Here is a 14465-nt window from a genome sequence, read left to right as displayed (position 1 = left end):
GAGATTGGATTTGGAGAGAGGAAGGGAGGGGCCATGGCTCAGTGGTAGAGCATCTGCTTGGCATGCAGACGGTCTCAGGTTCAATCCCTCGGCTTTCCTGTTTAAAGAATCAGGTAGCAAGTGATGGGAATTACCTCTACCTGAGACCCTGGAGAGCTGCTGCCAGTCTGAGTAAGCAATACTGACCTTGATGGACCAGTGGTCCAATTGAGAATAGGCATATACTCATATCATATGCTTAAGGGACTTCAAAAGAGTATAATGCCATAAAGTCCATTCTGCAAAGGAACCAATTTCTCCAGGGGAACTGGTCTTTTTAATCTAGAGATCAGCTGTAATTCCAGCAGAACTTCAGGCCCCACTCAGAGGTGGGCTACCCTAGATGGACTGTGTATTCAACTTTTTTTTTAGTATTATCTTTATCTAATCCATATGTTAGTGGTCACACATGTATTTTTGTGCAATATTTGTTTATTTTATCCTACATCATTCTAAAACATCTGCCTAGAGATAAGCAATGTGTGTGTGTGTGTGTGTATTTAAAAGCTACCAAACTCCAACCATTCTGTAAAACTCTTTTGAAAAACGCATTCAGTCTTTTTCCAGAGTTCTAATAATGGATTCTTACTTCACAGAGTTCAGAACTAAAGGCAAAAAATTCAATCTCTAGTTTGGCTTTTCCACAGCAACATTGTCACACCCCCCCCCAAAAAAAGAACAATAGACACCCACTCAAGCATTAATGTTTCAAAGTCTAAGAAACATTTGAATGTACACAATAAAAAGAATCTACAAAGTAGAACTTGCTTGGTTTACCCACCCCCACCCCACCCCACCCCAAAAACTGGGTAGCTTTTATTTACATGTAAACAGAGGTCATTCTTGCTATCCGTTCATTTGTCAGATTCAATATTCATTCATTCATTCATTCACTGTTAGATTTTTAGTCCACCTGTCCTGACCAGATCAGGCTTAGAGCGGCTTACAACCATTTAAAACAATTACAAAACAATCCATAAAATCAACAATTTCTATACATTTTTTAAATAAAATGCAGACACCTCCAGGCCATAGCAGCAGCAAATTACAAAATTAACTAATACAATAAAGGAGTGGGAAAAGGGGGGAGGGGGAGGAGGAAGAGAGGCCAGCCAGATGGAAACTGTCACTGTCCTTAACCATATGCCTGATGGAACAGCTCTGTTTTACAGGCCCTGTGGAATTCCTTCAAGTCCTGCAGGGCCCAAATCTCACTGGGCATGGTATTCTAACAGGCTGGGGCCAGAGCTGAAAAGGCGCTGGCCCTGGTTGAGGACAGCTGGGTGCTTTTTTGGGCCAAGGATCATCATCAGATTTTCTCCAGCTGAGCGAAGTGCTCTTTGGGGGGTGTTATCAGGAGAGGCAGTCCACAGGTATGAGAATCCCAGACTGCTTAGGGCTTTGAAGGTCAGTACCAAAATCTTAAACCTGATCCGGTACTCATTCTGGAGCAAGTGCATGTGGTGGAGAACAGGGAACATGTGCCCTCTATGGGGTCCTCGTGCTGCTGCATTCTGGACTTACTTCTAAGAAGACCTAACCAGGGTCAACCCTGCTTAGCTTCTGAGATCTGATGAGATCAGGCTAGCCTGGGCCATCCAGGTCAGGGCCCATATATACAATAGGGATTAGAAATTGATGGACCCTGTGTAAGACCAACACCTCAATTGGCAGGCAATCCTATGGAGGGAATAGCAGCTATGGTCATGGGCTTGGCACACTCACCATTCTGACTCAGAGTGTCCCTCAACTGAAACTAGTGCAGGTGTACTTAATTTTTGAGTGATATAGACCAAATGCACCCCTCTGACCCCGTACTGTGGAATGTCTACTGTTTGCAACACTCATTTTTGCAATCTCAAAAGTTAGGTCACAGAGCTTCTCAATGATGAGCTGCCATACATGGCAATCAGCATGTGTTTCTTTCATTATCATTAGGGATGCCAGCCTCCAGGTGGGACCTGGGGATTCCCTGGAATTACACCTAATCTCTAGACTACAGAGATCAATTCCCCTAGTGGAAATTGGATGCTTTTGGAGAGTAGACTCTAGGGCATTATACCCCACTGAGATTCCTGTCCACCCCTGTCTCCATTCCCAAATTTCAAGGAGTTTCCCAACCTGGATGTGCAACCCTACCCCCCATCCCCAGCCAAGGGGGAACCTGGAAACCTCATTTAAGGTGGTCTCAGGGAGGTCTACCATCCAGGCAGGTATGCACCAGACCCAGGCCTGCTTATGTTCAACCAAATAGCTGAACCATCTTCCTTCCAACCATTCCCTGTGTTGATGGAGATCACAATGTGTGCAATAGTGAAGTAGTTGTTGACACGGAAGGACACTGCAAGTTCTTCTTTTTACTGGCATATTAATTGCTGTGTGCATCAGCCACCTTTAAATTATGATTACATGAAAAGTCTTATCAACAGCAGCCAAAGGCCAAGGAACTTTAACATTACTGCATTTAACGACTTGATGATGCAAATGCCTCACTGGAGCGCTTTGCACAGGGGCCAGATTCATTTCCCCATTGTTCCTCTCTGCAAATGTGTCCCTCATCAATTACATCAATCGTCTTCCAGGCCAACAGAGAAAATTAAAATGCAACCCATTAAACGAATTAAAGGAGGAAGAGAACAATGCATTAGTCGAAGAAATAACCGTGAAGGAAGAAAAATCAATTAATTATTATTCATGAACCAATATCACAGAGGGTAAAAAATCTAATACAACCATTTAAATCCCTTAATTTCCTTGTTGGAAAATAAAGATAAATGTGGTTATTTACAATGAAATCTACTTAACACACATTAGATCTATCTGCTGTTAGGTTGATAGCATTCACCTCACATCCTGTCTGGAAAGGCACATTAAACAGCAGCAGAAATGTGCTTTGGAGAAAGGATGGGGGGAGAGAAAGATCCATCGACAAACTAACTTTGCTTAAAACAGAATCAAAGTTTGCACTGCTTCGCAAAAGAAGACCCCTTTAATTCTTTTAAAGGAAGGCTTCACTTCCATCCATGTGTGCATGCGATTGCTCAAGTAAAGTTGCTACTGAACTTTGATATTTGTTTTAGCAACACTTCAGACCAAAAAGAAGAAATAATATGTTGGTGACTCATTTGTCTATTTAATCAAAATGTCCAGAGAAGCCTATTTTATGACTGATAAGTGTATTTTTTACTCAGCCATAGCTAGGGTTATCAACCTTCAGGTAGCACCTGGAGATCTTCTGCTATTATGATTGATCTCCAGACAACTAAGATCAGTTCCTTTGGAGAAAACAGCTGCTTTGGAGAAAGGAATCTATGGCATCAAACCCTGCTGAGGTCCCTCCAATTTCAGCCTCCCTAGGCTCCACCTCCCAAATCTCCAGTATTTCCCAACCCAGAGCTGGCAACCCTATTAAGCAGAAATGACTAAGCAAGTTTTTGCTTTTAGTGAATGTGTTATACTTACACACAATGACCCAGCCCATTCTGGCCTATTGTTAAGAGGCTATGTTTGGCCAGAACTGGATTAGTGGTGCACACTGGGACAGATTAAGACATACTGAGGCCCTAACCTATGCCAAGTTGAGGAGGCCTCATACAAGTATTTAGAGGTGCTTCATATTATGAGGCCCTAAACTTTGTAGTGTATGTAAAGCTAGTTCTTGGTGATTCATGTACATAAATCCAGTTCTGGCTGATTCCATGTCTGATGAGCCTTCCCATATTCAGGGTAGGCTTCAGGTGGAGGGGTGGGGAAACCAACCCAATTTTCCAGATTAGCCTCCACCACTCATGTGGAGGACTGGGGAATCAAACCCAGTTCTCCAGATTACAGTCCTCTAGGGCTGTTGAAAAAAAAATCGGTAAAATTCAGATTCTGCAAAATTCGGTCCATTTTGATTTGGGAAATGCCAAAGTCCGAACTCCCCCAATTCAGATCTGTACAATTTGGTGCGAGATTCGGAGTTCGGGGGGAAATTCAGCCATTTAAAGCCATTAAAAACACATTCACACCTTTCCGTGGCTCTGGGGGGGGCATGTTTGGAGGTAGAGGTCCCAAACTTTCAGCGTAGCTTGAGGGGACCCTTCTTGCAAGAACCCCCAAGTTTGGTGATGATTGGGGCAGGGGGTCCCAGGTTATGGGGTCCAGAAGGGGTCCCCCCCTCCGCCCATTGGAATGAATAGAAATAAATAGACCGTTTGGACTAGGAGTTTGCAAAACCATGCAAAGCAACACGTGACACGACCTTGGGAGTTTGCAAACCATGAAAAGGGACAGAGGTGCACTAGCTATGCATAAGGAGCAGGTGGGGTGGAATTTCTTCTTTTGCATCGGACTCGGGAGTCTGGAGTCTCGGGACTGGGCAAATGCATTGTTTAAGTCACAATTTGAAAACCAGTTTTGAGTGAGCATCAAAATAGACCTAACCAATCTTATGAATGAGGGAAGACCTGAGGACACACAACTGAAGCCCCCCCTCAAACCAGGGAGAGAGAGACGTGAGACCCTGGAGAGCTGCTGCCGGTCTGAGTAGACAATACTGACTTTGATGGACCAAGGGTCTGGTTCAGTAGAAGGCAGCTTCATGTGTTCATGTGAGCGGGCACCCCCCCCGGCAGAACGGGCAACCCCCCCTCTCAAACCAGTACGGCTCGGCCCCAAACGAGGAAAAAACCAAGGAGGAGGAGGCGTGGGTGCCGAGTGGTGCCGGGGAGAGACTCATGCAAGCTGCACCGTCGCACTCAACCCCAGAATAGGGGCAAAAAACAAAAGCACAGCACAGCACACACTCCTGCAGAGGCGAGCGGGCACACACACCCCTCGGCAGAACGGGCAAAGCCCCCCCCCTCAAACTAGTACGGCTTGGCTCAACCCCAAACGGGAAAAAAACCAAGGAGGAGGAGGCGCGGCCCGGGTGCCGAGCGGAGAGAGACTCGTTAGCCGCCACACAGACTCAACTTTAAACTTCAAAACTTTAAAAGCAGAACACACACTCCCGCAGAGGCAAGCGGGCACACACCCTCTGCAGAATGGGCGAAGCCCCCCCCCTCAAACCAGTACGGCTTGGCTCAACCCCAAACGGGAAAAAAACCAAGGAGGAGGAGGCGCGGCCAGGGTGCCGAATGGAGAGAGACTCGCTAGCCGCTGCACAGACTCAACTTTGAACTTTAAAACTTTAAAAGCAGAACACACACTCCTGCTGAGGCAAGCGAGCACACACCCCTTGGCAGAACGGGCGAAAGCCCCCTTTGGCTCCCCCACCCACCCACAGAAACTGCTCCCCCCCACACAGAGACTGCTTCCCCCCCACACACACACAGGAGAAAAGGTATAGAGAAAAAACCCCAAAATCAAACTGTGTGAATGTCTTCTAGCAGGAGCACGGAGGAGAAGTAAATGCAATCCTATTCCGGTAAGCACCAGCAGCTCGGCCCAGTCAGGAATCGGATCTCTCAGCAGCACCGCCACCAAATTGGAAGGCAATGAATACAGTCGGGACAGGAGGGGAGGGATGGGAGTTTTTAGACTCTTCTCCTGGCCATTTCAAAAGTGAGAATCCTGCTCTGATTGGCCAGGAGAAGGCCCAGCTTGGCCACCATTGGCTGCGGGAGAATGCTGCTTACTAACTGATGGTTATGCTGCTAATTCTGAGCCCCCAAATTTGCTGAATTTATTTGGCGCGCCCCGAACTCGCCAAATTCGGCTCGTCGTTTTCCCGCCCTTTTTTTAATTTGGTTCCATCCAAACTGAAAACGCCAAATCGGGGGAAATTTGGCTGTTTTTCTGTTTGGGACGAACCAAATCGACAGCCCTACAGTCCACTACTCCAAACCCTCGCTCTTAACCACTACACCATGCTGGTCCCTCCCCAAAGCCCATCCTCCTCAAGCTCCACCACAAAAATCTCCCGTTATTTTTCCATCCCAAAGCTGGCAACTCTATCTCTGAAAGGTGACTGGATGTTACAACAGCATTCAAATAGGCTCAGGTGCTAACATCTGGTTGGCTGTTTTACCTTCAGGGGCAGGAAACCCTCCTGTCTGTCACAGTGGCCCTGCTGTGTGGATCAAAACATGAGTATGGAGAAATGGACCCAGGGCTAGGGGATATGTTTCTGTGGATTTGAGATTAACCTGCTGAGTATCAGGCTCAAAGTGCTTGAGAAAGTTTGGCACAAATTGGGTCTAATTGCCTGAAGATCAAATGTGACAAGTGGGAACTTTGTTCCGAACAATAGTTCAGGGGAAGAAAGGGCTTCAGTCTTCACCGTGTGTCCTTTTCCTGAGCCTAAATGGAAGCAGGGGATGCTATTTCCCCCTGTGAGTGCCCTGACCCGATTCATACCAAAATGTCTCAAGTAGTTTGAGCTTCAGTTTTAAGTGGGGGAAAGGAGTAGAGAAATGTATCTGCTTAAGCACCTATTTGCTTTCAGTACCTTGAAAGAGAACATATGGGTTGGGACATAACCCCTGTGCATCCCCCTTATGAGTCCCCAGTTTGTTAGTGTCAAATTACAGATGGAGTGATGAGGCTTAAAGAAAAACTACTTACCTCCGTTTATGGAAATAGCAAGATTTGAACCCGGAATTTGTCACAGACATGTTGCAGCTGCTGCAATATCTGATTTGTCCCAAGTCCTAACCCTAACCCCAAATGAGTCTGAAGATCTACCTATAAATGTCCAAGTAAGGACAGAAGGTGGAGCAGGGTGGGACTTCTATGCAAGAGTTCCCTTAGGATAACGGGTATGGGAGATAGGTGGAAGAATGAATTGTTCCACTACTTCCCAGGCCCTCAGGACTTCTTCTCCTCCCCACTTAAAGCACTCCCTTCTATCTCCTGAATCCCTCTATTTGCCTCTTAAGTCCTCTCCTTGGACTTGGGCAGTAGAAAAGAGCAAGAGTCCAGTAGTACCTTAAAGACTAACACAATTTCTGGCAGGGTATGAGCTTTCCTGAGTCACAGCTCCCTTCTTCAGATACAGGTAGAATCTTGGGGTGTGCAGAAGTGATGTTCTTCAACTGTGCAGCACCTCACACATACACAGATGCACATGTGGCAGTCATTGGCTGCACACTCCACACACTCAGCTATTCAAAAAATGCTGGGCCATGACTTCCCAGTAAAGTTAAAGAGGAGGGGGAAATGCAAGGAATAGGATGAGTGCAGAGTAGGAGAAAAGCCAGCAAGGATTGCCAGTGAAACACCATGCTGCTGTTGACTTGCCCTAGTCTCTATCTCTTGAATTCATACTGTAAATATGAATAAAGTGTTAAAATTATGGGCTAAGAATAACAGCTGCAGCAAACAGTTCATGGGAATGTTACATTTTTAGCCTCAAATCCATCCAAACTTATTTCTGCTAAATTCCACGGTGTTATCTATATGAACAGCACAAGCAGATATTGAACAAACAATGGTCAAGAATGTGTACTGTATTTTTTTTGAAACAACTATCTATTTTGTTATTAGCAATGGACTAGCAGGAAGCTGAACCACCAACTCAGCTGAAAACGAAGATAAATATTAATGGACAGAGAATGCTTATTTCCTCATTGTTGTTTATAAAAATGTCTGGCCCATCTGAAGAGAAAGTCTGATCCTAATAATTAGCTGTGCTGGAGGCAGTACCACAACATCAAGAGGGATCTTAGACAAAAGATGCTTCAGAATGAATGGCTCAGACTTCATTATGCCGTGACAGTGGCAATCTCATAACAAATGACTGAATCGAAGGGAGTACCCTATTAAGCTGTTGCAAACAAGTTGTAATTAATGCTGTGCTTCTTCTTCATTTTGCCTGCTTCCTAGTGGGAAGAAACAAAAACTGTAATTCCCTATGATTTAGCTCATCTATACATATATAAAGTTTCTTTATATTGAGTCAGATAGTTACCCTGCCCAATACTGTTTACTCTGATTACCAGTGATTCTGTAAAGCCTCAGGTAAAGATTCCTAGGCCTTCTATCCACCTTTATTTTGCTTGAGACTGGGAGGGTTGCACCTGAGATACATGTAAATGGGTCCTTGTCTATCTTCCCTGACAAATTTTTCAGTGTGATTTGGACAAACATAAAAAAAAAACCCATTAGCCACAAATGTAGGTAACTATCCGACTAATTATAGACAATAATGTTCTGAATGCATTATTGTAAGAGGAATGGAAGATTTGCACTGAGGAAGGCAAGGAAAACTCTCTTAAGTGGAAGGCTTGGAGATAAATATTTACTTGCTAATTTAATTTCTTTTCATTATGTGTAACATGCAAAAATTTCTAAGGGGAAAATCAAGGGTTGCCAACCTCCTGCTATTATGTGTAATTTCTTACACTTGTCACATGGCATCCCATGACAAGTGCTCTTCCCCTTCACATGGGCAAATACTGTTTTGCATAGCCACTCCCCAACTAGTGACCACTAGGAATATGACACAGGGGTTGTCAGTGTAACCCCCAGGAACTGGGAGGTTTAGCCAAGGCAAGGCAACAGCAGTGAGAAGGACCCTATTTTCTTGGGGAACCAGATAAGAAGTATCAAGGCTCTTATCACCTTGTATAAGTTTATTGTATGTTCAAAGTTTATTGGTGGAGGGGGAAATTAAAGTTGTTCTAACTGGTATTTTTATTGCAATGACATTTTTATTTAAGGGCTTCGACTTTCAAACTGCATATTGTAGCCCTTGGTTTCTGTGTTGTCTGGTTTGTTAGAACTGAATGCTTTGGGAAGAGGAATGCTTTAGAAGAATCTAGCTCTTTAGTGGACTGGAGGAGTTGGACTTGGCTGACCATAAAGTTTTTGCAACAAAGGCCAGTAGCTTAATTGAGCTCAGAGAGACTATCCATTGCAACTTTCTGTTCATTGTTATATTTGAGTTTTTTTAAAAGCTATATAAATCTTTGCACGGTGTGGTGTATGGCGGAGGATCTTGAGTTTTAAAATTTCATTTTTAATGCATTTGTCTTGCCCATTCTGTTCCTGATTTGGCCTTCTAGACGCTAGTTAGGCATTTATTTGCAAGGTCAGGTTTGCATTAACAACCTCTTAAAGGCAAGATGGTAGAGAGTTCAACCCTCTTGTTTCAGTGTTCTTACTACAAAGTGTGGGTCCATCATGTTGTAAGTAGCTGCATCCATACTCCAAGTTGTATTTCGCAACTGTCAGAAGTTATGCATGTAGCACCATAAAGTTGTGCTCACTGTCACCCCAAGGTTCTTCTCGGGTATGTGTCATTTTTGGATTATGACAAACATACAAGGATGATAACAGATCCTTTAATCTTTTTTTTATTTAATAAGTTTATTAAATAACAATTGTATACAAAAAGAAGACAAAACTTAACATAATTAAATTAATCCTAAAATAGCAATCGTCAATATATAACACACAAGATGTAGCAACCTAAAAAGAAAGAAGTTAGCAAACAAAAAAATATTATTGAGCAGCATTATACAGTTCACATCACCTTCTCCATAAAAAAATACATCCATTTCCAACCTTCTGACTAATTAATAAGTAAATTACCAAAAAGTTTACTCTCTACCCTAAACAATTTTTATATGCTAATAAGAATCACAAGCTTGTTCTGTTTTAGTATTTTTAGACCACCTTTGAACAAATAATGAGTGAACTCTTATGTTTCCTTCCCTTAACTGCTACAAACTGCAAATTTCTCCATCACCATGATTAACCAGCATTTCCTAAACTGATTTCAATAGATGACAATGTCTTTTGCTTCCAATGGAACCATAGCAAGATCCTTTAGTCTTGATGACTGCACATTGTTGTTCTGATCAGAAGCCAATAGAGAAAAGAGATGAAATTTGGATCAGTAAAACTTGAGTTCAAATCCCACTTCTCCCTGGGGCTTGCTGAGGACATCTGAATCTCTCAGCCTCCATTTTCTATACATAAAGTAATAACTGACCTAGCAGGGGAAGTGTAAAGACAAATACTGTAAAGACTGCAGAATACTGTCTTACTTGCTTCATTTATACCCTGCCTTTCTCCCGTGGCGCAGAGTGGTAAGCTGCAGTACTGCAGTCAAAAGCTGTGCTCACGACCTGAGTTCAATCCAGATGGAAGTTGGTTTCAGGTAGCCGGCTCAAGGTCGACTCAGCCTTCCATCCTTCCAAGGTCGGTCAAATGAGTACCCAGTTTGCTGGGGGTAAAGGGAAGATGACTGGGGAAGGCACTGGCAAACCACCCCGTAAACAAAGTCTGCCTAGAAAACGTTGGGATGTGACTTCACCCTATGGGTCAGGAATGACCCAGTGCTTGCACAGGGGACCTTTACCTTTTTTCTCCCTAACAGAGATGGGTCAAAGAAGTTCAATCATCTTACACTGTTTTCTTGTTCTCCATTTTATCCTCACAACAACCCTGTGAGGTAGGTTGGGCTGAGAGGGTGTGACTGGCCCAAGGTTACCCAGCAAGCTTCCATGGAAAGGGATTTCAACCTGGATCTCCCATATTCTAATCCCAAAGCTCAAACCACTGTACAACACCACAGGTAATCTCATTACACAAGCATTCCAGTTTTGCCTTCCATACAGAGAAAATGCTCCTGTTGACTTTACTGGAGAAATTGTCAAAATATGATCAGTCAACAGGTGGAAGATGGTGTTAGATAAGACTTAAAAAGCTTATCTGCATGTGATCTCGATGTGATTCCTACCTCAGCTTTTTATCTGTTATGTATTATATCAAACAGCGGATCTTCACTACACTAAAGAAAAACAAGCACATCAGGGAAAGACCAAGGTAGAACCATTTTGGGATGTTAGTTTTCTGGTACAAGGAGATCTGGGGATGGTATTCAAACAGGGGATTTCAAACTTGTGTTCTGAATGGCACAGCCCAAGGAAAACTATACTAAATGATTACTTTTTGTGTGTCAAAGAACTCGCAATTATCTTCTTGCCCAGTACCAGTGAAATTGTTCTTTCCATATCCAGTGCTCATCTCATCCTGTGACACACAGACAATGTGCACTAGTTGGCAGTGAACATTTCTGCAGGCTGGGACAATTTATATAGCTGCAATAGGGGGCTTAGCAATGTTGCACCCTTTGTTTAGCAATGTGCTCTAATACTTCAATTCATGAGGTTCTCCGGTCTCATTATAAACTCTTTAAGTGCCACTTAGTTAAACATTTATGAACCAGCTGCTTTCACCTGGGACTCAGATTTCTCTGTATCTGGGACATACAGAGATATATCACAAGAATGCAAACATAATCTCGGCTGGAGGGGGAACCCTCTTTGGACACAATAGGTTTTTCAGACCTCCTAAATCCTAGGATTAAAATGAATAACAAGAGGTAATCCATGAAAAAACCAAGCCTTTGATTATGGCACTGCATATGTGAATGGAGCAGGTGAAAGTTTGAGAGTCTGCAGTGTCAAAGACCTTGGGGATGCATTTTTTAGCCTGTGAGTGCAAATGTGCTCCCCTCCCTGCAATGCAATACCTTGACTCTGAAGTCAAACCAATTATCCTAAATTTTACACACAATCTGCATCAAGTCAATAATATATGTGTTGTCGTTTACCATATATAAAGGAACTTCTAGCATGCTCAGAGGAGCTTCTCCCGTTAAGCTGATGGGAGCAGCTGCCCCTTTTAAGGAAAGGGTCCTTCATCCAAAGCAAAAACTCTCACTATGAAATAGTCACATAATCTAATTCATGGTTTACTTTCCCTAGTTCATAGACTTCTCTAGTTTATCCTGTCTTACTATCTCAGAGGTGAATCTATTATATGGATCTTCTAGCTCATACAGATGAGAATCATAGATGAATCTGGGCATTGATCTGTGTAGTCAGCATTCCCAGATGTGACCTATGAAAAAAAGAATAATTGTGTACAGCATTTGAACTATATTAATTTTGGCAGAGCACTTCAATGAGGCCAGGGTATTATCTTCATTTGCTGACTCCCTGTTGTTTTTCTGCTTTCTTTGTCTCCTCTTTCAAACCTCCTTGGTTTTTCTCACGCTTAGATTTTGCTTTTCCATGCTGCATAACCCCATTCCTCCCTTTTCTCATTTCAAAGCTTCCTTCACTTATTTTTCATAAGCCCTCTTCTGATATGACATTTCTAGCATTGCTATCTTGCATACCAGGAGAGTGCGGTCCGCATAATCACCATTTTGTGTGAAAAGGTCAAGACGCATATTTTGCAGCTTTGGCACATGCAAACATGTACTCTTGAAAACCTTGAATAATATGAACCATAGCTGGAAAATGTGTGTTGCCCATTTCGCACAAGAGAATTGTGTGTGGTGCACTGTCTTGGTAAAGAGAAGCATAAGAAACCAAACACCTGAAAAGGATTTCAGTTTCTCTTCCTACACATCTCACTGCTTTCCCCACCTCTGACTCCAAAAACAACCAAGCATGAAGTTTCTAATGACTTGCAACCACAATTGTTCACATTGATGAAGATACGGTGCTTTACAAAGGAACCTTTCTTTCCATTCTGCTAATGGTGGTGCATTCTTCCAAAGCAAGGAACCTCCCCATGATGCAAGAGGCTCATCTGCCAATGGAAGAGCCTCTTGCATCAGGGGGAAGTCTTCTTTGCACAGGAGGAAAATGCCACCACTAGTAGAATGGATCTGGAAGTTCCACCCAGCATATTTCAGAATAGTTTTATATTTTTAACTCCCAATGTTTGGACCCCAAATCCCATTTTCTACTTCCCTTCTTCCTTTTTCAAATCCAAGATAACTTATTTTCCACCACTTTCTGTTCCTTGCATTGTATTTTTCTGCTTCAAATGTAAATGTTTTTCAGTTTTGTGTGTCCCTATAACAGCTCTGGGGGATGTGGAATGGTATAGTGTAGCTCGATCTCATCAGATCTCAGAAGCTAAGGAAACCTTTGCAAAGGAAGCCTTTGCAATGGCAAACCACCTCTGCTTCTCACTCGCCATGAAAGCCCCTTGCTGACGTTACCATAAGTTGCTTGCTACTTGATGGTATATGCATACATATACAACAGCTCTATAAATTATATGTATACCATACATGTAACAGACATTTGTGGGTATAACTACCATATATGTTGTATATTAAAACCATCTGCCATCCATGCACAATACAAACAAACCTTCAGAAGCAAAAAGCAGAGATCAAAACTGCTGACAAAAATATAAACAAATAAAATAGAGAATGCGGTTTATTCTCCTTCATTCCTCCTTCCTATTCTTTCTCATATGGTGACAGTAGTCTGTAAGCCTTGGTATTTTCCTTTTTAGTGAATGAATGAACAATAGTATTTATTGTATGTAGCCAAATACCATGTCAATCAGTTACAACATTGCACATGAATCATAAATAACATCATTATTTTAACCAGATCTGAAAGTACTTAACAAGTTAAAACATGTCACCCTTTGGATACAAGTTTTGTCCATATTTTTCTTGGCTGCCAAGGCAAGGAGTGACACCTTGTATGAAACAAGTGCATCAGTATCCAAGAGAAAAAACACCAGCTCAGCTTCTCTGCTTCTGAGAAAGTGTTTAAGCCCTGCAAGAGCACTGCAAGAAATGTAGTTCTAGGTTCTGTGTAAAGGGGGCAGGACAGAATATAAAGAGGCAAATCCTCCAGAACCAGAGTTTGGCAAATACACAGGTACAAAGCAAATGGCTTTTGGGAGTGGCAACCAGCAAGTAACGTTTTTGGCATAGTCTGGAACCAAATAGATGTAAAGTCTGTTCAGAGATTATGAAGGTAATCTGGACAGGCCCTGACCTAGATAGCCCAGGCTAGCCCAGTCTCATCAGATTTTAGCAGCTAAGCAAAGTTGGCCCTGGTTAGGGTTTGGATGGGAGACCAACCAAGGTTGCTATCCACAGGCAGGCAATGGTAAACCACCTCTGAATGACTCTTGCCTTGAAAACCCCATGAGGTCACCACAAATCAGCTGTGACTTGACAGAAAAAAATAACTCCTGTACAGATAGGAAGTTGGAACATGGCCTATTTTAATTAAACTTTTCTACAATTTTTTTTAAAAAAATGGAGAAAAAAGCCCTCTAACTATGTGTGTGTGTGGGGGGGGGGGGGTTGGAAATGGCAAATGCAACAGGATCTGGAGGGGAAATGGTGCTGGATGTGGGCAAGGTGATTCAGAAATTTTACCTCTACCATCAACACTGTAGGGAAATCCAGTTTAGCTTTGATGTTTACAGAAAGATCAGACCAACCCCTGGGAAACCATGGCAGGAGAAGAGTAGGTGGAGGGTGACATTGTGCACATTAAAAACAACAACAACCCTCTTTCATTTAAGAGGTGGGACAGACCAAATCCACCTTGGGAAAGCACCCCCTGACTCTATAATTATGTGGTTACTTACCATGCAAATATTATACAAGAGTGGATCTTCTTACCTACACATGCTGCTTCTTGTTGGAGCAGCATGTC

The sequence above is a fragment of the Euleptes europaea genome, chromosome 4 (assembly GCF_029931775.1).
Source record: "Euleptes europaea isolate rEulEur1 chromosome 4, rEulEur1.hap1, whole genome shotgun sequence".
NCBI classification, from domain to species: Eukaryota; Metazoa; Chordata; class Lepidosauria; order Squamata; family Sphaerodactylidae; genus Euleptes; species Euleptes europaea.
The sequence above is the reverse complement of the archived record's forward strand: the minus strand, read 5'-3'. Positions refer to the sequence as shown.